The 25,452-nt window shown below is 41.1% G+C and overlaps 1 protein-coding gene across 2 annotated transcripts in view; it reads left to right on the top strand.

Moving 5' to 3' along the window:
* Window positions 1-2,613: 2,613 nt before the first annotated feature.
* Window positions 2,614-25,452, top strand: part of AZI2 (5-azacytidine induced 2) — a 192,636-nt gene continuing 169,797 nt past the window's right edge. For both annotated transcript variants that reach the window (XM_053714247.1, XM_053714246.1), the window contains exon 1: window positions 2,614-3,124. The gene's annotated coding sequence lies outside the window, so the exon portion shown is untranslated. The remainder of the gene's footprint in view (window positions 3,125-25,452) is intronic.

The raw sequence follows: 25,452 nt of genomic DNA, 5'->3' as shown, positions 1-25,452 counted from the left end.
TATTACATTTGATATCCTTAAGCATGTTAAATAGACAAACATGTGGGGAAAATTTAATATTACATGATAAGGCTACTTTTATCTCGTCTAGTATCTCTTTCCAGTATGTATTTATCTTTGTACAAGACCACCATACATGACCCATAGTGCCCACTTCTCTCTTACATCTCAAGCATTTTTCATTAGCTGCTGGAAAAAGATGTTTCATTCTGTTCGGTGTTAAATACCAGCGAAACAGTATTTTATAATTTGTTTCTAATGCATGTGTTGTATGTGCCGAGTGAGCTATGTTACTAAAAATGTTTTCCCATTTCTTTGGGTCCTGAGGTCCTAGTAAATCTCTTTCCCATGCTTTCACATAATTATGCGGGTTAGGTGTTGTAGCTGAAAGTAATAGTTTATATGTAATGGAGATGATCCCTTTATGTGGTGAACTAGAAATACACATTTGTTCAAATGGCGTCAAAGGCCTCGTCATTGTTGTCCTATTCCTGTGAGTCATAATGTAGTGCCTAGTTTGGTGGTACCATATCCACTTGTCAAAAAACCCCTTTCCCATTTCCTTTAATTCAGTGTTAGGTATCATCTTCCCTGATTTGATTAATAGGGCGACAGGAATGTGTCCAGATAAACTATTATCTCCCCCGGAGTTGTAACCCTGGCCTTCTAAAAATCATAATGTGGTTTCTGTGGATGGTGTGTGGCTGATTACACTTATTACATTTATTCATGTGTGACTGGTGAATTTGGTGTATCTGGTTTGCTGGGAAGGTACCGTTCCGTCACTTTTCATGAAAAAGCGTTTTGCAGGCCGGAACGGGTATTGGAACATGGTTTCTGTGGATGGTTTGTGGTTGATTACACTTATCACATCTAGTCAGTGATGTGCAGTCACTAGAGGCAGGTGAGGCAGTGCTTCACCTCTCATATGGGCAAAAATATATATTTTTTTATCGGCTTTAAAAAAAAAAATGTAAATTTTTTCCCCCAGCATTTTTTCTCTCTCACAGCTATATGTTGTGCAATGGAGAGGCACAAGCAGGTCTGCCCACCATTACACAACATGCTGCGCCACCTACTGGATGCAAGTGGTTAAGATCATTGCATGGCCCATTAACTGCTTATTTGAGGCAGTCCTATTTGGGCTGAACCAATCCAGCGAGAGGCATTAGTAAGTGGAACATAGGGTTGGGGCTGGATGTTAAATCATATAAAATAAAACAAAAACGGAAAAAAACAACTTTCATATATTTTGTTGCTGTCCTGTGAACCTGCTAGCTTTGCTAAAGTGAAAAAGAGAGTTCTGTTCTTCCCCTCTAAGTGCAGTGGAATGTGCCACTGTCACTTCCTGAATCCTTACAGAGCAGGAAAAGAGGCACAGAGAGCAGTGTTTCAGCCACATCTTATTAAAGTAAGATTTTACTGAAAGGGATTCTGTTAGTGAAAATTATAATTTAATGAATGTAGTTTAGTGTTTGTTTACTCTTTTACAGCAGGGTCATTTTTGTATTTTGTTTACTCAAACTTTACACCCACTAACTTAGCAGCTTGCCTCTGTACTTCACACTAAATTATAGACTAAATGTTTTAAACATATTTTAATGGGCATGGATTTCTAGATCTCATAATCAGAGCAAGCATTGTGTTATCTGGCAAGAGTTTCTGTTACAATCCTTTTAGACTAAAATCAGATGTTTACTAAGTTGACCAGTTTTCCAAGACACCATTTAAAGGGACATGAAACCCATATGAAACTCATATGCAAATTTAAATAACTTTCCAATTTGCATCTAATATCTAATTTTCTTCATTCTTTTGATGTCCTTTGTTGAAAATCATATCTAAATATGCTCAGTAGCTGCTGATTGGTGGCTGCACATAGATACATCATGTGATTGGCTCACCCATGTGCATTGCTATTTCTTCAACAAAGGATATCTAAAGAATGAAGGCGTATCCTGCCACTGCCTCACCAGCCTCTGACGTCACTGCACGTCACTGCATCTAGTTATGTGTGGCTGGTGAATTTGGTCTGTATATGTGCCATTCCGACACTTTTCATGAAAAAGCGTATTTCAGGCATTGGAACGTGGTTTCTGTGGATGGTTTGTGGCTGATTACACTTATTATATTTAGTCATGGGTGACTTGTGAATATGGTGTATCTGGTTTTCTGGGAAGGGACTGTTCCAGGCTGTTATGTTGTTCCAGACACTATTTTGGTAGTTAAAGGGTTAATGAATTATTATATCACAAAGATTCTTTTTCCTAAAATTGTTCTCAATAGTCTCTAACATATCCCATTATATTTTGAATCAATTTCCTTCATAAAAGGCCTGTTCCGTTCCGGCTTTTACACCGTTCCTATATTTTTATTTTAAAGTCAATTTAAAGCAGTCTGACAAAAAAAATTGAATAAGAAACCAACTTCCATGAATAAGAAGCAGAATTTCACGAATAAGAAACAGCTTGAATAAGAAACCAACTTCCTTGTCGTGTTATTTTGCATCATTTTCATCTGATAAAACAATTTGCAATTTTGCATAGAGCAAATGAGGAAGGAGTGATGCGAGGATTATGGGAAAGAGGCTTGGAACGCTGCGTGCCACTGACGTCACATACCACAACATTCCCTGCTGTCTAGTCTCTGTCGCTACTGTAAAGCGGTTGCTGAAAACTCTATAGCTGTAGTCATTGCAATTGTAAGGAATTGAAATGGGAGGTGCAAGGTGTTACCCACTTTTGCTCAAACCGCTTCACCTCTTACCCAGGCCCCGATAGTACAGTTCCAGAGGTGCTGGAAACAAAACCAAAAGTAACCTTCTTGTCCGGAAGAGTAGCATACCCGCCCCTCCCCGGTGAACAGACTTGTTGTGAGGCCATGAATATCTGTTCTAAAGAGATTAGGCACTTGGAGAGTTAAAACCAGAGACTGGGGGCTTCTGTGAATACCATTTAATTGAAATAAAGTACTTATTGTATACTTTATATTTGTTTACTTAGTCCGGGAAGATAGCTTCTGGCAGTGTACGCAGACAATTCGCTATCAGACGGCCTCCTGATTTACTGGTATTCGTTTGGATCCCGACAAGTGGCTGTTCAAAGAAGTATTTTCATCGAATAAGGTACGACAGCTACTGAATATCCAGGCGGTATGTGAAGCCTGCGATTTGCTGGACCTTATGAGAAGTCTATTGATCTTAACGTACTAGCAAAAATTTGATGTTAATCCATCATATTAATTGGTCTAATGGCAACTACATATGAAAGACCAAGGCACACGGATGTTTCTGTTCATTTGAAGGATATTGTAAAAATACTGGATGCAATTGTGGGGTGCATATCACTACCTTTTACTTAGATAAAGATTTGTATTGTGTGCATTATTGGTAACTTCTTGAAGTGCAATGAACTTATAAGGAAGTGCAATAAATGTATTATGTGCAATACATTTTTCACAGTTAACACTTTAATAATAATGTTTACTCTCTCTTTTTTTTGGGGCATTATCATTAAATTGCAAATCTTGCAGCCATAAATAGTACAATACAATATGTATTATTCAACAATGTACTATATATTATTTTGTAGATGGGGTTTCCCATGATATTTTAGATGGACATTCTACTCCAGAATGTTTGTTAAAAATATTATATAATCCCTTTATTACCTATTCCCCAGTTTTGTATAACAAAGTTTCATTTTGAGTAGACTGTCCCTTTTAGTTACACTTCTGACTATTGATATAATTTAAGCAGCACTGAACAGTCTATTAAAGTGATAGCAAACTTTACTTGTTTTAAAATGAGGTCCGGTGTTCTGCCGAGAACTCCAATTCCTCGAAAACGCCAATCTGACATCACTTCCGGTGACTCTTCTATTTTCACTATCTGTTTTGCCTGTCTTGGGTGGCGCACCGCCGATCCTCTGGCATACACCCCAGGTGGAGACAAAATAGATAGTGAAATCTCAAAGTGTTTAATGTCCCTTTAAAGTTCAGACTTAGTGCTATTGCATTGTCTTTTTATTATGCTTTTGCCGATTATGCAAATCTACTGTATTTACTGGTACTTTAATATACTTGTTACCTCTGTGATTACGTTGTATCTAAGCCTCTGCTGAATGCCCTCTTATTTCAGTTTTTTTGACAGACTTGCACTTAAGCCAATCAGTGCTGACTTATAAATAACTCCACAGGAGTTAACACAGAATTACTTGGTACACATGAACTTGCGCTGTCTAGCTGTGAAAATTTGCCAAATTGCACTGAGATAAGAGGCGTCCTTAAAGGGCTTAAACATTACCATATGACCCTACCTAGGTTTAGCTTTCAACAAAAAAATACCAAAGGAACAAACCAAATTTGATGATAAAAGTACGATTGGAAAGTTGTTTAAATTTGCATGCCTTATCTGAATCATGAAAGTTTAAAGGGACACTGAACCCAAATGTTTTCTTTCGTGATTCAGATAGAGCAGGCAATTTTAAGCAACTTTCTAATTTACTCCTATTATCTAATTTTCTTCATTCTCTTGGTATGTTTACTTGAAAAGCAAGAATGTAAGTTTAGATGCCGGTCCAATTTTGGTGAACAACTTGGGTTGTCCTTGCTGATTTGACAGCACCAATAAACAAGTGCTGTACATGGTTGTGAATCAAAAATTTGCTGGCTCCTTCGCTTAGATGCCTTCTTTTTCAAACAAAGATAGCAAGAGGTCGAAGAAAATTTGATAACAAAAGTTAATTAGAAAGTTGCTTAAAATTGCATGCTCTATCTGAATCATGAAAGAAAATATTGGGTTCATTGTCCCTTTAATTTTGAATAGACTGTCCCTTTAAAGTCAATCTAAAATACTGCTTAGATTCCGGTATTATATTGAGAACTCCAATCTGACATCACTGCCATCAATTCCATACATCTGATTGGTCCGTGTATCAGTGAGTGACAGGATTCACTAACAATTAGATAGGCACTGTAATCGCCTATCTTCATGGGGTTAACAAATCCAGAGCCATAGAACTATTGCTCATAAATTAATTTTCTTTCATTGACTCCTTAACATTGTATAGCAGCTGCTTAAAATGATAGTAAACAGATCCAAAATGTTAGTGATATTTTAGAGTGAGTTTAATTAAGCAATTGAAATGCAGATGCACTTTAAAGAAGCAGTCTACTCCAGAATTTTTAGTGTTTAAAAAGTTAGTTAATCCCTTTTATTACACATTTAGTTTTGCTTTAAGGGACAGTCTAGTCCAAAATAAACTTTCATGATTCAGATAGAGAATGTAATTTTTAACAACTTTCCAATTTACTTTTATCTCAAATTTTGCTTTGTTCTCTTGGTATTCTAAGTTAAAAGCTAAACCTAGGAGGTTCATATGCTAATTTCTAAGACCTTGAAGGCCGCCTCTTCTCTCAGGGCATTTTGACAGTTTTCACCACTAGAGGGTGTTAGTTCATGTGTGTCATATAGATAACACTGTGCTGATGCACGTGGAGTTCAGGTGAGCCAGCTCTGGTTGGCTAAAATGGATGTCTGTCAAAAGAACTGAAATAAGGGGGCAGTTTGCAGAGGCTTAGATGCAAGGTAATTACAGAGGTAAAAAGTGTATTTATATAACTTGTTGGTTTATATAACAATGTTGGTTGTTTAAAACTAGGGAATGGGTAATAAAGGGATTATCTATCTTTTTAAACAATAAAAATTCTGGTGTAGACTGTCCCTTTAACCAACACTGTTATATTTAATACACTTTTCCCTGTGTGATTACCTTGTATTTAAGCCACTGCAGACTGCCCCTTATTTCAGTACTTTTGGCAGACTTGCATTTTCAACCATCAGTGCCCTCTCATAAGTAAATCCACGGGCGTGAGCACAATGTTATCTATATGACACACATGAACTAACGCCCTCTAGCTGTGAAAAACTGTCAAATGCATTGAGATAAGGGGCAGCCTTTAAAGGCTTAAAAATGAGTACAGGAGCCTACAAAGGTTTATCTTTCAACAAAGAATTTGATGATGATAAAAGTGAATTGGAAAGTTGTTAAAAATTACATGCCCTATCTGAATCAGGAAAGTTTAATTTTGACTAGATTGTGCCTTTAATTGAATTTTTAATGTAACGCTGAAATTCAAATACCCCAGGCTCTGGCCGCCCACTTCAAAAGTATTTCTTTTTTTAGTGAGCTAACAGTTTGAACTGTTTTCCAATCGACGTATGACTAAACCGTTAGCTTGCGGTTTATATTTTTACTTGAAAAGCATATCTAGATAGGCTCAGGTGCTACTGATAGATGCCTTGTGTAATTGGCTAACCCATGTGCATTGCTCTTTATTTAACAAAGGATATCTAAAGAATGAATTACATTAGATAATAGCGGTTTATCCTGGGGCAATGCCCTGTAAAAAGCCCTTTTAAGGGCTACTGGCAGTTTATTCTTAGATTAGGGGGTGTTTTTATTTTGGAGGGTCTTTTTTATTTTCATAGGGATTAGGTTTAATTTTATAAACTTTGGTAATTTTTTTTATTTTCTTTAATATTAAATTTTCTCCAACATAGGTGTGTCCGGTCCACGGCGTCATCCTTACTTGTGGGATATTCTCTTCCCCAACAGGAAATGGCAAAGAGCCCAGCAAAGCTGGTCACATGATCCCTCCTAGGCTCCGCCTTCCCCAGTCATTCTCTTTGCCGTTGTACAGGCAACATCTCCACGGAGATGGCTTAGAGTTTTTTGGTGTTTAAATGTAGTTTTTATTCTTCAATCAAGAGTTTATTTTAAAATAGTGCTGGTATGTACTATTTACTCTGAAACAGGAAAGAGATGAAGATTTCTGTTTGTAAGAGGAAAATGATTTTAGCAACCGTTACTAAAATCGATGGCTGTTTCCACACAGGACTGTTGAGAGGAATTAACTTCAGTTGGGGGAAACAGTGAGCAGACTTTTGCTGCTTGAGGTATGACACATTTCTAACAAGACTCGGTAATGCTGGAAGCTGTCATTTTCCCTATGGGAACCGGTAAGCCATTTTCTTAGTTTAAGTAAAAGAATAAAGGGCTTCATTAGGGCTTAAAAAACTGGTAGACATTTTTCTGGGCTAAAACGATTACTTTACTAAGTATATTTGGCAGATTATTACTTTTAATAGTTGTTAAATCTTGGGGATTGTTTTAATAAAAACGGCAGGCACTGTATTGGACACCTTTTTCACTGGGGGCCTTTTCTAGTCATAGACAGAGCCTCATTTTCGCGCCTCTAATGCGCAGTTGTTTTTGGAAAGCATGGCATGCAGATGCATGTGTGAGGAGCTAAGAACCACTGAAAAAGCTTATAGAAGGCATAATTTGGTATCGTATTCCCCTCCGGGCTTGGTTGGGTCTCAGCAAAGCAGATACCTGGGACTGTATAGGGGTTAAATGTAAAAACGGCTCCGGTTCCGTTATTTTAAGGGTTAAAGCTTTCAAATTTGGTGTGCAATACTTTTAAGGCTTTAAGTTACTTTGGTGAAATTTGAACAATTCCTTCATACTTTTTCACATATTCAGTAATAAAGTGTGTTCAGTTTGAAATTTAAAGGGACAGTAACGGTTTTATTGTAAAACGTTTTTTGTGCTTTGTTGACAAGTTTAAGCCTGTTTAACATGTCTGAACCATCAGATAACGATGTTCTATATGTATGAAAGCCAATGTGTCTCCCCATTTAAATATATGTGATATATTTGTGTCATAATGTCCAAACAAAGTAGGGATAATAATGCCATAGATATGATATTGCCCAAGATGATTCCTCTAATGAGGGGAGTAAGCATGGTACTGCATCATCCCCTTCTGTGTCTACACCAGTTTTGCCCACACAAGAGGCCCCTAGTACATCTAGTGCGCCAATACTTATTACCATACAACAATTAATGGCTGTAATGGATAATTCTATTGCATGAATTTTTTCCAAAATGCCTACTTATCAGAGAAAGCGTGATTGCTCTGTTTTAAACACTGAAGAGCAAGAGGACGCTGATGATATCTGTTCTGACATACCCTCACACCTATCTGAAGGGGCCAGGAGGGAGGTTTTGTCTGAGGGAGAAATTTCAGATTCAGGGAAAATTTCTCAACAAGCAGAACCTGATATTGTAACTTTTAAATTTAAATTTCAACATCTCCACGCACTACTTAAGGAGGTATTATCTACTCTGGATGATTGTGACAATTTGGTCATTCCAGAGAAATTAGGTAAGATGGACAAGTTCCTAGAGGTTCCGGTGCCCCCCGATGTTTTTCCTATACCCAAGCGGGTGGCGGACATAGTAAATAAGGAGTGGGAAAGGCCCGGCATACCTTTTGTCCTCCCCCTATATTTAAGAAATTAGTTCCTATAGTCGACCCCAGAAAGGACTTATAGCATACAGTCCCCAAGGTCGAGGGGGCGGTTTCTACTCTAAACAAACGCACTTCTATTCCTATAGAAGATAGTTGTGCTTTCAAGATCCTATGGATTAAAGGTTAGAGGGTTTGCTTAAAAAGATGTTTGTTCAGCAAGGTTACCTTCTACAACCAATTTCATGCATTGTTCCTGTCACTACAGCTGCGTGTTTCTGGTTCGAAGAACTACAAAAGTCGCTCAATAAAGAATCTTCGTACGAGGAGGTTTTGGACAGAGTTCAAGCTCTTAAATTGGCTAACTCTTTTTTATTTTAGATGCCGCTTTGCAATTAGCTAGATTAGCGGCGAATAATTCAGGGTTTGCTATCGTGGCGCGCAGAGCGCTTTTGCTTAACATCCCTTTCAAGGGTAAAACACTGTTTGGCCCTGACTTGAAAGAGATTATTTCAGACATCACTGGGGGAAAGGGCCACGCCCTTCCTCTGGATAGGTCTTTTAAGGCTAAAAAGAAGCCAAATTTTCGTCTCTTTCGCAGAAACGGACCAGCCTCAAATTCTACACCCTCTAAGCAAGAGGGTAATACTTCTCAAACCAAGCCAGCCTGGAGGCCGATGCAAGGCTGGAACAAGGGTAAGCAGGCCAAGTCACCTGCCACTGCTACCAAAACAGCATGAAGTGTTGGCCCCCGATCTGGGAAGGATCTGGTGGGGGGCAGACTTTCTCTCTTTGCTCAGGCTGGGGCAAGAGATGTTCAGGATCCTTGGGCGCTAGAAATAGTTTCTCAAGGTTATCTCCTGGAATTCAGGGAACTACCCCCAAGGGGAAGGTTCCACGGGTCTCAATTATCTTCGAACAGGCATTCTTACTCTGTGAAGACCTGTTAAGCATGGGAGTGATTCATCCTGTTCCATTAGGAGAACAAGGGATGGGTTTTTACTCCAACCTGTTCATAATTCCCAAAAAAGAGGGAACATTCAGACCTATTTTAGATCTCAAGATTCTAAACAAGTTTCTAAGGGTTTCATCATTCAAAATGGAAACCATTCGAACGATCCTTCCTACCATCCAGGAAGGTCAATTCATGACCACGGTGGACTTAAAGGATGCGTACCTACGTATTCCTATCCACAAGGAACATTTTCGGTTCCTAAGGTTCGTCTTTCTGGACAAGCATTACCTGTGGCACTTCCATTCGGATTAGCCACTGCTCCAAGGATTTTCACAAGGGTACTAGGGTCCCTTCTAGCGGTGCTAAGACCAAGGGGCATTGCAGTAGTACCTTACGTGGACGACAGCCTGATTCAAGTGTCGTCTCTGTCAAAAGCAAGGGCTCATACGGACATTGTCCTAGCCTTTCTCAGATCTCACAGGTGGAAAGTGAACATAGAAAAAAGTTCTCTGTCCCCGTCAACAAGAGTTCCCTTCTTGGGAACAATAATAGTTTCCTTAGAAATGAAGGTTTTTCTGACAGAGGCCAGAAAATCAAAACTTCTAAGCTCTTGTCAGGTACTTCATTCTGTTCTTCTTCCTTCCATAGCGCAGTCCATGGAAGTAATAGGTTTGATGGTTGCGGCAATGGACATAGTTCCTTTTGCACGAATTCATCTAAGACCATTGCACCTGTGCATGCTCAGACAGTGGAATGGGGATTATACAGACTTGTCTCCGACGATACAAGTAGATCAAATAACCAGAGATTCACTCCGTTGGTGGCTGACCCTGGACAACCTGTCACAGGGAATGAGCTTCCGCAGACCAGAATAGGTCATTGTCACGACCGACGCCAGTCTGGTGGGCTGGGGCGCGGTCTGGGAACCCCTGAAAACTCAGGGTCTATGGTTTCGGGAAGACTCTCTTCTCCCGATAAACATAATGGAACTGAGAGCGATATTCAATGCTCTCAAGGCTTGGCCTCGACTAGCAAAGGCCAAATTCATAAGGTTTCAATCAGACATCATGACGACTGTTACATATATCAACCATCAGGGGGTAACAAGGAGTTCCCTGGCGATGGAGGAGCATCCGGGGGAGTGGGAACTCCATCTGGAAATCTTTGCCCAAATAACTCAATTATGGGGCATTCCAGACATGGTTCTGATGGCCTCTCGTCAGAACTTCATGGTCCCTTGTTACGGGTCCAAATCCAGGGATCCCAAGGCGACTCTATTGGATACAATAGTAGCACCTTGGATCTTCAACCTAGCTTATGTATTCCCACCGTTTCCTCTCATTCCCAGGCTGGTAGCCAGGATCAATCTGGAGAGGGCTTCGGTGACCTTGATAGTTCCTGTGTGGCCACGCAGGACTTGGTATGCAGACCTGGTGAATGTGTCATCGGCTCCACCATGGAAGCTACCTTTGAGACAGGGCCTTCTTATTCAGGGTCCATTCGAACATCCGAATCTGGTTTTCCTCCAACTGACTGCTTGGAGTTTGAACGCTTGATTTTATCAAAGCGTGGGTTTTCAGATTCTGTAATAGATACTCTTATTCAGGCTAGAAAGCCTGTAACTAGAAAAATTTACCATAATATATGGAAAAAATATATCTGTTGGTGTGAATCTAAAGGATTCCCATGGAACAAGATAAAAATTCCTAAGATTCTTTCCTTTCTACAAGAAGGTTTGGAGAAAGGATTTTCTGCGAGTTCTCTGAAGGGACAGATCTCTGCTTTATCTGTTTTACTTCACAAAAGGCTGGCAGCTGTGCCAGACGTTTAAGCGTTTGTTCAGGCTCTGGTTAGAATCAAGCCTGTTTACAGACCTTTGACTCTTCCCTGGAGTCTTAATCTAGTTCTTTCAGTTTTTCAAGGGGTTCCGTTTGAACCCTTACATTCCGTAGATATTAAGTTATTATCTTGGAAAGTTTTGTTTTAGGTTGCAATTTCTTCCGCTAGAAGAGTTTCTGAGTTATCTGCTCTGCAGTGTTCTCCGCCCTATCTGGTCCATGCAGATAAGGTGGTTTTTACGTACTGAGCCTGGTTTTCTTCCGAAGGTTGTTTCCAACAAAAATATTAACCAGGAGATAGTTGTACCTTCTTTGTGTCCGAATCCAGTTTCATAGAAGGAACGTTTGTTACACAATTTGGACGTTGTCCGTGCTCTAAAATTCTATTTAGATGCTACAAAGGATTTCAGTCAAACATCTTCCTTGTTTGTTGTTTATTCTGGTAAAAGGAGTGGTCAAAAAGCAACTTCTACCTCTCTATCTTTTTGGCTTAAAAGCATCATCAGATTGGCTTATGAGACTGCCGGACGGCAGCCTCCTGAAAGAATCACAGCTCTTTCCACTAGGGCCGTGGCTTCCACATGGGCCTTTAAGAACGAGGCTTCTGTTGATCAGATATGTAAGGCAGCGACTTGGTCTTCACTGCACACTTTTACCACATTTTACAAATTTGATACTTTTGCTTCTTCTGAGGCTATTTTTGGGAGAAAGGTTTTGCAAACCGTGGTGCCTTCCATCTAGGTGACCTGATTTGCTCCCTCCCATCATCCGTGTCCTAAAGATTTGGTATTGGTTCCCACAAGTAAGGATGACGCCGTGGACCGGACACACCTATGTTGGAGAAAACAGAATTTATGTTTACCTGATAAATTACTTTCTCCAACGGTGTGTCCGGTCCACGGCCCGCCCTGGTTTTTTATTCAGGTCTGATGATTTATTTTCTTTAACTACAGTCACCACGGTATCATATGATTTCTCCTATGCAAATATTCCTCCTTTACGTCGGTCGAATGACTGGGGAAGGCGGAGCCTAGGAGGGATCATGTGACCAGCTTTGCTGGGCTCTTTGCCATTTCCTGTTGGGGAAGAGAATATCCCACAAGTAAGGATGACGCCGTGGACCGGACACACCGTTGGAGAAAGTGATTTATCAGGTAAACATAAATTCTGTTTTTTTTATTTTCTGTAATTTTAGGTTTAAGTTTTAGGTTTTATTTTTTAATTTTTGGGGGTTAGACTTGGCTTTATTTTATTTTTTTAGAGAGAGAGAGCAAAAGAGAGGGGGGAGAGAGCGCAAAATAGAGGGTGGAGAGAGAGCGCAAAATAGAGGGTGGAGAGAGAGCGCAAAAGAGAGGGGGGAGAGAGAGAGCAAAAGAGAGGGGGGAGAGAGAGAGCAAAAGAGAGGGGGGAGAGAGAGAGCAAAAGAGAGGGGGGAGAGAGAGAGCAAAAGAGAGGGGGGAGAGAGAGAGCAAAAGAGAGGGGGGAGAGAGAGAGCAAAAGAGAGGAGGGAGAGAGAGAGCAAAAGAGAGGGGGAGAGAGAGAGCAAAAGAGAGGGGGGAGAGAGAGAGCGCAAAATAGAGGGTGGGGAGAGAGAGCAAAATAGAGGGGGGAGAGAGAGAGCAAAAGAGAGGGGGGAGAGAGAGAGCAAAAGAGAGGGGGGAGAGAGAGAGCAAAAGAGAGGGGGGAGAGAGAGAGCAAAAGAGAGGGGGGAGAGAGAGAGCAAAAGAGAGGGGGGAGAGAGAGAGCAAAAGAGAGGGGGGAGAGAGAGAGCAAAAGAGAGGGGGGGAGAGAGAGAGCAAAAGAGAGGGGGGAGAGAGAGAGCAAAAGAGAGGGGGGAGAGAGAGAGCAAAAGAGAGGGGGGAGAGAGAGAGCAAAAGAGAGGGGGGAGAGAGAGAGCAAAAGAGAGGGGGGAGAGAGAGAGCAAAAGAGAGGGGGGAGAGAGAGAGCAAAAGAGAGGGGGGAGAGAGAGAGCAAAAGAGAGGGGGGAGAGAGAGAGCAAAAGAGAGGGGGGAGAGAGAGAGCAAAAGAGAGGGGGGAGAGAGAGAGCAAAAGAGAGGGGGGAGAGAGAGAGCAAAAGAGAGGGGGGAGAGAGAGAGCAAAAGAGAGGGGGGAGAGAGAGAGCAAAAGAGAGGGGGGAGAGAGAGAGCAAAAGAGAGGGGGGAGAGAGAGAGCAAAAGAGAGGGGGGAGAGAGAGAGCAAAAGAGAGGGGGGAGAGAGAGAGCAAAAGAGAGGGGGGAGAGAGAGAGCAAAAGAGAGGGGGGAGAGAGAGAGCAAAAGAGAGGGGGGAGAGAGAGAGCAAAAGAGAGGGGGGAGAGAGAGAGCAAAAGAGAGGGGGGAGAGAGAGAGCAAAAGAGAGGGGGGAGAGAGAGAGCAAAAGAGAGGGGGGAGAGAGAGAGCAAAAGAGAGGGGGGAGAGAGAGAGCAAAAGAGAGGGGGGAGAGAGAGAGCAAAAGAGAGGGGGGAGAGAGAGAGCAAAAGAGAGGGGGGAGAGAGAGAGCAAAAGAGAGGGGGGAGAGAGAGAGCAAAAGAGAGGGGGGAGAGAGAGAGCAAAAGAGAGGGGGGAGAGAGAGAGCAAAAGAGAGGGGGGAGAGAGAGAGCAAAAGAGAGGGGGGAGAGAGAGAGCAAAAGAGAGGGGGGAGAGAGAGAGCAAAAGAGAGGGGGGAGAGAGAGAGCAAAAGAGAGGGGGGAGAGAGAGAGCAAAAGAGAGGGGGGAGAGAGAGAGCAAAAGAGAGGGGAGAGAGAGAGCAAAAGAGAGGGGGGAGAGAGAGAGCAAAAGAGAGGGGGGAGAGAGAGAGCAAAAGAGAGGGGGGAGAGAGAGAGCAAAAGAGAGGGGGAGAGAGAGCAAAAGAGAGGGGGGAGAGAGAGAGAGAGCGCAAAATAGAGGGTGGGGAGAGAGAGCGCAAAAGAGGGGGGAGAGAGAGAGCAAAAGAGGGGGGAGAGAGAGAGGGGGAAGGGGGGGAGAGAGAGCAAAAGAGAGGGGGAAGAGAGAGAGCAAAAGATAGGGGGGAGAGAGAGAGCAAAAGAGAGGGGGGAGAGAGAGAGCAAAAGAGAGGGGGGAGAGAGAGAGCAAAAGAGAGGGGGGAGAGAGAGAGCAAAAGAGAGGGGGGAGAGAGAGAGCAAAAGAGAGGGGGGAGAGAGAGAGCAAAAGAGAGGGGGGAGAGAGAGAGCAAAAGAGAGGGGGAGAGAGAGCAAAAGAGAGGGGGGAGAGAGAGAGAGAGCGCAAAATAGAGGGTGGGGAGAGAGAGCGCAAAAGAGGGGGGAGAGAGAGAGCAAAAGAGGGGGGAGAGAGAGAGGGGGAAGGGGGGGAGAGAGAGCAAAAGAGAGGGGGAAGAGAGAGAGCAAAAGATAGGGGGGAGAGAGAGAGCAAAAGAGAGGGGGGAGAGAGAGAGCAAAAGAGAGGGGGGAGAGAGAGAGCAAAAGAGAGGGGGAGAGAGAGAGCAAAAGAGAGGGGGGAGAGAGAGAGCAAAAGAGAGGGGGGAGAGAGAGAGCAAAAGAGAGGGGGGAGAGAGAGAGCAAAAGAGAGGGGGGAGAGAGAGAGCAAAAGAGAGGGGGAGAGAGAGCAAAAGAGAGGGGGGAGAGAGAGAGAGAGCGCAAAATAGAGGGTGGGGAGAGAGAGCGCAAAAGAGGGGGGAGAGAGAGAGCAAAAGAGGGGGGAGAGAGAGAGGGGGAAGGGGGGGAGAGAGAGCAAAAGAGAGGGGGAAGAGAGAGAGCAAAAGATAGGGGAGAGAGCGCAAAAATGAGGGTGGAGAGAGAGCGCGCAACAGAGAGGGGGGAGAGAGAGAGAGCAACAGAGAGGGGGAGAGAGAGAGAGCAAAAGAGAGGGGGGAGAGGGGGGGGAGAGAGCAAAAGAGGGGGGGAGCAAAAGAGAGTGGATGAGAGAGCAAAATTGAGGGGGGAGAGAGAGAGCAAAATAGAGGGGGAAGAGAGAGTAGATGTAGATAGATGTAGAAAAAGATGTAGATATACATACCGCATTGATCTAAGTCACAGCTAGTTTCTGCTGTTAAGAGCTTTTGCTCCTGAGCTGCAGATATTTGTCTTCATATGGTAACGGAGTGTGATCGGTCCTCTATTACCATATGAAGGCAGATGCCTGATTGTTACGGACAGTAACACTGTGTGTGGTACGTCTGTAATGGTTAACTGCTCATGACGGCGGGAGGTGTGTGAAGCAAGGGTGGTGGGCAGCACAGAGGGACTGGGAGGGGCCTTACGCTGCAGAAAAATTTACAATCAAACTGATTAAAGGGACACTGTAGTCAAAAAAATATCCAGCATAGATCGAAAATAAAATAATTTATAATGCCCATCACGTTTCCAGAAAGTACCATTTCTAAGCAAACTGGCTTTGAAAATTTTAATTTTTCCAAACTCACTACGTTTTACTTTGTTACCGCTTTCCAATCCGCACGGCCAACTCCAGTTGGAAGATGGCGACTGTTCTGTGTGATGCGCATGCACAATATAGGTAAACGTCATCAAATACGTCACCGTCTTCTTTTTCATTTCTGGATGTGGGAGACCTGCTCTATTGATCGCGGATCTGAAGGATTTGCTGCGCAGTTCACGTAAGTATATTTCGTTAGAGCGCTTTGAGAATCTCCCTATAAATATAAATATATATATATATATATATATATATATATATATATATATATATATATATATATATATATATATATATATATATATATATATATATATATTGTAGCTTACAAAGGGAAATTATTATTTGAGGTTTTATATTTTATAAAAAAATATTGACAACAAATAGACTGTGGAAAGGCTGGAGAACCTATTGTCAGTATATGGCCGGGTTATAACACAATATATTTAATAATTATTCTTTAAAATAAACCCTTAATCAATAGGCATATACTAGAAACCATAAAACTAATATAAATTCCTGAATTCTTTTTATTAGTTGATGTCTATAAACACATTGAAATATATTTGTAGGAACCAGAGTATGAGTCTATACTATACACGTTTAAAACTATTAAAATATGCTATGCAAAGTTCATAAAAGTTGCCTTATTCACAATAGCCTCCCAAATCGGAGTTGCATATAAAATATCACAATGAGACTCCAATATATTCAGCTACTAACATTCAAGCAATGTACTCAGCTATTTAGCTACAATTGATTCTAATACAATTCTAATTAGGATACTAAAAGTACATATATTCTTAATGTAAACAGTTACTTTAAATGTCCATTCATTTAAACTGGAACAAATTCTTAGTTACTTAGTTAAAACCAATTCTAATAAACAACTTAAAATTTAGGATTAGTTTAAAATATACAGGCTATGAATATAAGATAAAATACAACTTGCTCTCTTAAATCTATTACTTACAATTTGACTATAGTCTTACCAATAACCTTTGTTTAAAATATAAAAAAAGTATAACAACCATACATTACCAGTTTGAACCAAATTGTAGTTCAATCTCCCAAAAACTTCTTTGTTTATCCAATTCGCCTCAGATTACCAAAATTGAGTTTTTGCATGTGGAAAAGAAGGTAGCTATTATGCCTTTTGTAATTGTAGGTAACGCAGTCAAGTTTTTATCAGTCACAGTTTTTTGCACACAGACAGCCTCTAGCCTTTTCTATGCTTGGGGTTTTTATCATGTGATATTACCCCACCCCTTTTTGTTTTGTACCATCACTGACGAATTGGATAGCCCTTACGGATCCTTGTCCCTTCTGATTGGACAACCTGGGATATTTGGTTGTTAGGGAAAATGCATCTTTGTTAATAACCAACTTCTTTTGGCTGTAATTCTTGCATCGCAACACCGGATTTTGGCCATTGGGGGCAACATGACAAACAAAACAGATTCATTATTAACATTCATCTTTGCTACATTTCAAATATCTCCCATATAATGATCATTTTAAACATACTCTAATTTATTGCATTAATAAATTACAATATTAATTATAGATGGGGTAGTATCTTATAATTTTTCTGATTTCCCCGATACCAAATACATTATGTTTTTAACATTATATTATATCAAAGGAATTTATACTGCCAATTTATTAGCTTAAAATCCATTTAAAATGTCACCAGGTTATTTTCCCACATTTATATACAATTACAGCATATTTCATATTCAGTACTGCACTGCATCCCAACATGAATATAATATATTTCATATTTCTAATAAATCCTGAATGCCTGAATCTTGTCTATGCAGATCTGAAATAGAAGTAATAGTGTTATTAATCATTGCTTCTTAGGTCCACAGATATCCATATTCATATGCTTAAAAACACAGAGGCTAAGGCATTTTATGCTTTTTGTCTGAAGTATGTTTTACTGAAATTTAAAAAGTAAAAAGTACAGTTATTTTAAACAGTGAAATTTGAAATTATAATGCAAGCATGTGCTTTTGCTGTGTGTTATCCTCCCCCAGACGTATGTCTGAATTACGTATATTCAAGTGTCAGCAGTTATGGGTCTTTGTATCTCACTTGGTTTCAAACGCTTCAGTGAGCCATTGCATTGTTATCACATGTGTCTGTTAGCATATGTTTCTTTCAGATTAGAAAGATTTAGTGAAGGATTTCAAAAGACTTTTGAGCATATCCTCCCCCAAAGTACAGACCATTGACTCTACCAACCAAAGGGTTCCTGTAATTTAGGTATTATGTTTATCTTTGTTTGACAAGATAATTGAGTTCCAAAAGACAATCCAGCTATTTCTCTGACATAGTGTCAATATATATCCCTGCATGGGGTTATCTATTTTATAATCTGGTTCTCCTATGTCCTGTTCATCAGGAAAGGGAATCATCACGTTTGATCCAAGATATATAATACACAAAATAAACATGGCCATTCCTTTTGAAACAATTTAAATGCTATCTTAATTAGCTATATAGATTGACCATCTCTTATTGAAGTTTTTGCCTTTGAAATGGTTTAAATGTTATCTTTCAATTTAAGCTATAAAACTCTGCTCTTTCTCAAAATCACTTTTACAACATTCCTTTTTAAATGACTTTGTGACTCATCCTGTGTAATCACAGCAGTGGGGGAGGATTGAATATGGGTTTAAATTAAATTTTAATTATTTATGAATGAATGAATCATTTGGTACTGATTAGCCAAATATATAATATATAATATATATATATATATATATATATATATATATATATATATATATATATATATATATATATATATATATATATATAGGAATAAGTAAAATGTGTCTCCTCAGTGGACTGAGTTGACACAAGTGTTACTCTGTAGTAGGCGCTAGTCAAAAAGTGTTTAGGAAATAGTGGCAGCTATATAGGACAGATACTGGGAGGGTTGTGAGGCCCTAGACAGTAAGAGTAAATGTATATTCAAAGATGGATACAGCGCCTATATGTCCAATATACTGTTGGGATATGTGAAGAGTATAAAATAAGTAAAAATAAAAATAAAAAATAATAATAAAAGAAAATAAATAAAATAAAATAATTAAAAGTCCAGCTAAAAAATAGCATATAAAATATATGAACTAAGAAACAATGTTCATATGAGTCCTAAAAATGATATAATTCGTAGTGAATCTCCAGATGTAGTTGATATACAGTTATAGATGGTATATAATACCCTTACCAGATATTACCTCAATCGAATGAGGTAAGTATGCCGCACTGGGGGTATATATAGATGATTAGATTTCCTCCTTGTGTCCAGCTGTAGTGCCTCTTGTGGTATTCGTTGACCTCTTGGAGTATGCAGGGATGTGTTTCTGATGGTGAATAGATCCCTTGCACTTCCTGTGGGTTAGTGGTTGGCCTCTTGGAGTGCTTTTTCTGTCCTGGTATTAAGCAAAAAGATGATCTTCTAACGCAGTTAACTCTCTAGCAGGAGTGTTAATCAGCGTTCTGGCCCATTAGATGTTCGTTTTGAAATATGGAACCTACCTACTGGATCCCCTTGTCTGAGAGTCAAACTGAGGACACATAGGAACCGCTGGGAAGCCGTGAGTAATAACAGCTCACAAGGGAGGGTAAGAAAATTTTCTTACCCTCCCTTGCAGTATGTCTGCAGAAAGAACAGGAACTGTTAGCATTTTAATAACTTTTCAGTGCTGCTTCACATTATGCTGTTTCTTTTAAACAGAGCTGTTATCTGGCTGCATTGTATAAGTTTTCCTTAACACAGTGCATCCAGAGCAAAGTGCTGTTTGAAAACAACAGTCAAATATGCAGTAGTGCTGCAAAGCAGCAGTGCATTGATTGTTGTCTGGCTCTGAGATTTTTGCAAGCTCGTTCCCTAGCTTTTCATAGTCTGCAAAGTTGTTTTCCTCTGAATGTAAGATGTTTATATGAGCAATGCACCTTTTTTATTACTACATTTCTGTTAGACTAAGAGAAAAGGAAACAAATTAATTTGAGAGACATTTTACAATTACTTTCTTCTGTTATGTGCGATCAGTCCACGGCTCATCATTACTTCTGGGATATAACTCCTCCCCAACAGGAAATGCAAGAGGATTCACCCAGCAGAGCTGATATAGCTCCTCCCCTCTACGTCAGTCCCAGTCATTCTCTTGCACCCAACGACTAGATAGGATGTGTGAGAGGACTATGGTGATTATACTTAGTTTTTATGACTTCAATCAAAAGTTTGTTATTTTACAATAGCACCGGAGCGTGTTATTACTTCTCTGGCAGAGTTTGAAGAAGAATCTACCAGAGTTTTTCTACTATGATTTTAACCGGAGTAGTTAAGATCATATTGCTGTTCTCGGCCATCTGAGGGAGGTAAAGACTTCAGATCAGGGGACAGCGGGCAGATGAATCTGCATTGAGGTATGTAGCAGTTTTTATTTTCTGAATGGAATTGATGAAAAAATCCTGCTATACCGTTATAATGACATGTATGTATACACTTCAGTATTCTGGGAATGGTTTTTCACCGGAACTACTCTGTTAAAGGTCACTAATCCTTTTAATAAATATGTCATGTTAAACGTTTTTGCTGGAATGTAGAATCGTTTACATTGCTGAGGTACTGAGTAAATAAATGTTTGGGCATTATTTTCCACTTGGCAATTGTCTGCTTTAAATTGTGACAGTTTCGTTTCTCCTCACTGCTGTGTGTGAGAGGGAGGGGCCGTTTTTGGCGCTCTTTTGCTACGCATCAAAATATTCCAGTCAGCTACTATTATATTTCCTGCATGATCCGGTTCACTGACAGATCTCAGGGGTCTTCAAACTTCTTTGAAGGGAGGTACATTCTCTCAGCAGAGCTGTGAGAATTTTTATTGACTGTGAATATAAACGTTACTCTATAATTTTTTATGTCAAATTTAGTTATTTACTAATGGGAACAAACCTTTGCTAAAAGTTGTGTTATTTTAAACCTGATGCTTTAACTGTTTTTCAGTTCATTATCTCAACTGTCATTTAATCGTTTAAGTACCTCTTTGAGGCACAGTACGTTTTTGCTAAAAAAGATTATAACCAGGTTGCAAGTTATTGCTAGTGTGTTAAACATGTCTGACTCAGAGGAAAATATCTGTGTCATTTGTTCCTATGCCAAGGTGGAGCCCAATAGAAATTTATGTACTAACTGTATTGATGCTACTTTAAATAAAAGTCAATCTGTACAATGTGAACAAATTTCACCAAACTGCGAGGGGAGAGTTATGCCGACTAACTCGCCTCACGCGGCAGTACCTGCATCTCCCGCCCGGGAGGTGCGTGATATTATGGCGCCTAATACATCTGGGCGGCCATTACAGATAACATTACATGATATGGCTACTGTTATGACTGAAGTTTTGTCTAAATTACCAGAACTAAGAGGCAAGCGTGATCACTCTGGGGTGAGAACAGAGTGCGCTGACAATACTAGGGCCATGTCTGATACTGCGTCACAGCTTGCAGAGCATGAGGACGGAGAGCTTCATTCTGTGGGTGACGGTTCTGATCCAAACAGATTGGATTCAGATATTTCAAATTTTAAATTTAAATTGGAGAACCTCCGTGCATTACTAGGGGAGGTCTTAGCAGCTCTCAATGATTGTAACACCATTGCAATACCAGAGAAACTGTGTAGGTTGGATAAATACTTTGCGGTACCGGCGAGTACTGACGTTTTTCCTATACCTAAGAGATTAACTGAAATTGTTACTAAGGAGTGGGATAGACCCGGTGTGCCGTTCTCACCCCCTCCAATATTTAGAAAGATGTTTCCAATAGACGCCACTACTCGGGACTTATGGCAAACGGTCCCTAAGGTGGAGGGAGCAGTTTCTACTTTAGCTAAGCGTACCACTATCCCGGTAGAGGATAGCTGTGCTTTTTCAGATCCAATGGATAAAAAATTAGAGGGTTACCTTAAGAAAATGTTTGTTCAACAAGGTCTTATATTACAACCCCTTGCATGTATCGCGCCGATTACGGCTGCGGCAGCATTTTGGATTGAGTCTCTGGAAGAGAACCTTAGTTCATCTACGCTAGATGATATTATGGACAGGCTTAGAGTCCTTAAACTAGCCAATTCATTCATTTCGGAGGCCGTAGTACATTTAACCAAACTTACGGCTAAGAACTCTGGATTCGCCATACAGGCACGTAGAGCACTGTGGCTAAAATCCTGGTCAGCTGATGTTACTTCTAAGTCCAAATTACTTAATATACCTTTCAAGGGGCAGTCTTTATTTGGGCCCGGGTTGAAAGAAATTATCGCTGACATTACAGGAGGTAAGGGCCACGCCCTACCTCAAGACAAAGCCAAAGCTAAGGCTAGACAGTCTAATTTTCGTCCCTTCGGAATTTCAAAACTGGAGCAGCGTCAACCTCCACTGCACCAAAACAGGAAGGAGCTGTTGCTCGTTACAGGCAAGGCTGGAAACCTAACCAGTCCTGGAATAAGGGCAAACAGGCCAGGAAACCTGCTGCTGCCCCAAAGACAGCATGAACCGAGAGCCCCCGATCCGGGACCGGATCTAGTGGGGGGCAGACTTTCTCTCTTCGCTCAAGCCTGGGCAAGAGATGTTCAGGATCCCTGGGCGCTGGAGATCATATCTCAGGGATACCTTCTAGACTTCAAATTATCTCCCCCAAAAGGGAGATTTCATCTGTCAAGGTTGTCAACAAACCAGATAAAGAAAGAAGCGTTTCTACGCTGTGTACAAGATCTGTTATTAATGGGAGTGATCCATCCAGTTCCGCGGTCGGAACAAGGACAAGGGTTCTACTCAAACCTGTTTGTGGTTCCCAAAAAAGAGGGAACTTTCAGGCCAATCTTAGATTTAAAGATTCTAAACAAATTCCTAAGAGTTCCATCGTTCAAAATGGAAACTATTCGGACAATCTTACCTATGATCCAAAAGGGTCAGTACATGACCACAGTGGATTTAAAAGATGCTTACCTTCACATACCGATTCACAAAGATCATCAACGGTATCTAAGGTTTGCCTTCCTAGACAGGCACTACCAGTTTGTAGCTCTTCCATTCGGATTGGCTACGGCCCCAAGAATCTTCACAAAGGTTCTGGGTGCCCTTCTGGCGGTTCTAAGACCGCGAGGGATTTCGGTAGCTCCGTACCTAGACGACATTCTAATACAGGCTTCAAGCTTCCAAACTACCAAGTCTCATACAGAGTTAGTTCTGGCATTTCTAAGGTCGCATGGATGGAAAGTGAACGAAAAGAAAAGTTCTCTTTTTCCTCTCACAAGAGTTCCATTCTTGGGGACTCTTATAGATTCTGTAGAAATGAAGATTTACCTGACAGAAGACAGGTTAACAAGGCTTCAGGATGCATGCCGTGTCCTTCATTCCATTCAACACCCGTCAGTGGCTCAATGCATGGAGGTGATCGGCTTAATGGTAGCGGCAATGGACATAGTACCTTTTGCACGCCTACACCTCAGACCGCTGCAATTGTGCATGCTAAGTCAGTGGAATGGGGATTACTCAGATTTGTCCCCTACCCTGAATCTGAATCAAGAGACCAGAAATTCTCTTCTATGGTGGCTTTATCGGCCACACCTGTCCAGGGGGATGCCATTCAGCAGGCCAGACTGGACAATTGTAACAACAGACGCCAGCCTACTAGGTTGGGGCGCTGTCTGGAATTCTCTGAAGGCTCAGGGATTATGGAATCAGGAGGAGAGTCTCCTTCCAATAAACATTCTGGAATTGAGAGCAGTTCTCAATGCCCTTCTGGCTTGGCCCCAATTAACAACTCAGGGGTTCATCAGGTTTCAGTCGGACAATATCACGACTGTAGCTTACATCAACCATCAGGGAGGGACAAGAAGCTCCCTAGCAATGATGGAAGTATCAAAGATAATTCGCTGGGCAGAGTCTCACTCTTGCCACCTGTCAGCAATCCACATCCCGGGAGTGGAGAACTGGGAGGCGGATTTCTTGAGTCGCCAGACTTTTCATCCGGGAGAGTGGGAACTTCATCCGGAGATTTTTGCCCAAATACTTCGACGTTGGGGCAAACCAGAGATAGATCTCATGGCGTCTCGCCAGAACGCCAAACTTCCTCACTACGGGTCCAGATCCAGGGATCCGGGAGCGGTTCTGATAGATGCTTTGACAGCACCTTGGAACTTCGGGATGGCTTATGTGTTTCCACCCTTCCCGCTGCTTCCTCGATTGATTGCGAAAATCAAACAAGAGAGAGCATCTGTGATTCTAATAGCGCCTGCATGGCCACGCAGGACTTGGTATGCAGATCTAGTGGACATGTCATCCTGTCCACCTTGGTCTCTACCTCTAAGACAGGACCTTCTGATACAGGGTCCATTCAAACATCAAAATCTAACTTCTCTGAAACTGACTGCTTGGAAATTGAACGCTTGATTTTATCAAAGCGTGGTTTTTCTGAGTCGGTTATTCATACCCTGATCCAGGCTAGGAAGCCTGTTACCAGAAAGATTTACCATAAAATATGGCGCAAATACCTATACTGGTGCGAATCCAAACGTTACTCCTGGAGTAAGGTTAGGATCCCTAGGATATTGTCTTTTCTACAAGAAGGTTTAGAAAAGGGTTTATCGGCTAGTTCATTAAAGGGACAGATTTCAGCTCTGTCCATCTTGTTACACAGGCGTCTGTCAGAAAATCCAGACGTCCAGGCTTTTTGTCAAGCTTTAGCTAGGATCAAGCCTGTGTTTAAAGCCGTTGCTCCGCCATGGAGTTTAAACTTAGTTCTTAACGTTTTACAAGGTGTTCCATTTGAACCCCTTCATTCCATTGATATAAAATTTTTATCTTGGAAAGTTCTGTTTTTAATGGCTATTTCCTCGGCTCGAAGAGTCTCTGAGTTATCAGCATTACATTGTGATTCTCCTTATCTGATTTTTCACACAGATAAGGTAGTTCTGCGTACTAAACCTGGGTTCTTACCTAAGGTAGTTACTAACAGGAATATCAATCAAGAGATTGTTGTTCCATCCTTGTGTCCAAATCCTTCTTCAAAGAAGGAACGTCTTCTACACAATCTGGATGTAGTTCGTGCCCTCAAGTTCTACTTGCAGGCAACTAAAAATTTTCGCCAAACTTCTTCCCTGTTTGTCGTTTATTCTGGACAGAGGAGAGGTCAAAAAGCTTCTGCTACCTCTCTCTCTTTTTGGCTTCGTAGCATAATACGTTTAGCCTATGAGACTGCTGGACAGCAGCCTCCTGAAAGAATTACAGCTCATTCCACTAGAGCTGTGGCTTCCACTTGGGCCTTTAAGAATGAGGCCTCTGTTGAACAGATTTGCAAGGCTGCAACTTGGTCTTCGCTTCATACTTTTTCCAAATTTTACAAATTTGACACTTTTGCTTCTTCGGAGGCTATTTTTGGGAGAAAGGTTCTTCAGGCAGTGGTTCCTTCTGTATAATGAGCCTGCCTATCCCTCCCGTCATCCGTGTACTTTTGCTTTGGTATTGGTATCCCAGAAGTAATGATGACCCGTGGACTGATCGCACATAACAGAAGAAAACATAATTTATGCTTACCTGATAAATTCCTTTCTTCTGTTGTGCGATCAGTCCACGGCCCGCCCTGTTTTTTAAGGCAGGTAAATATCTTTTAAATTATACTCCAGTCACCACTTCACCCTTGGTTACTCCTTTCTCGTTGATTCTTGGTCGAATGACTGGGACTGACGTAGAGGGGAGGAGCTATATCAGCTCTGCTGGGTGAATCCTCTTGCATTTCCTGTTGGGGAGGAGTTATATCCCAGAAGTAATGATGACCCGTGGACTGATCGCACAACAGAAGAAAGGAATTTATCAGGTAAGCATAAATTATGTTTTTTTTGTCTGCAGCTAATTTGCAATATAATTTTCAACTACTGCACTAGATTAT

The sequence above is a fragment of the Bombina bombina genome, chromosome 5 (genome assembly GCF_027579735.1).
Source record: "Bombina bombina isolate aBomBom1 chromosome 5, aBomBom1.pri, whole genome shotgun sequence".
NCBI classification, from domain to species: domain Eukaryota; kingdom Metazoa; phylum Chordata; class Amphibia; order Anura; family Bombinatoridae; genus Bombina; species Bombina bombina.
This window is presented reverse-complemented; position numbering and strand designations above follow the sequence as displayed.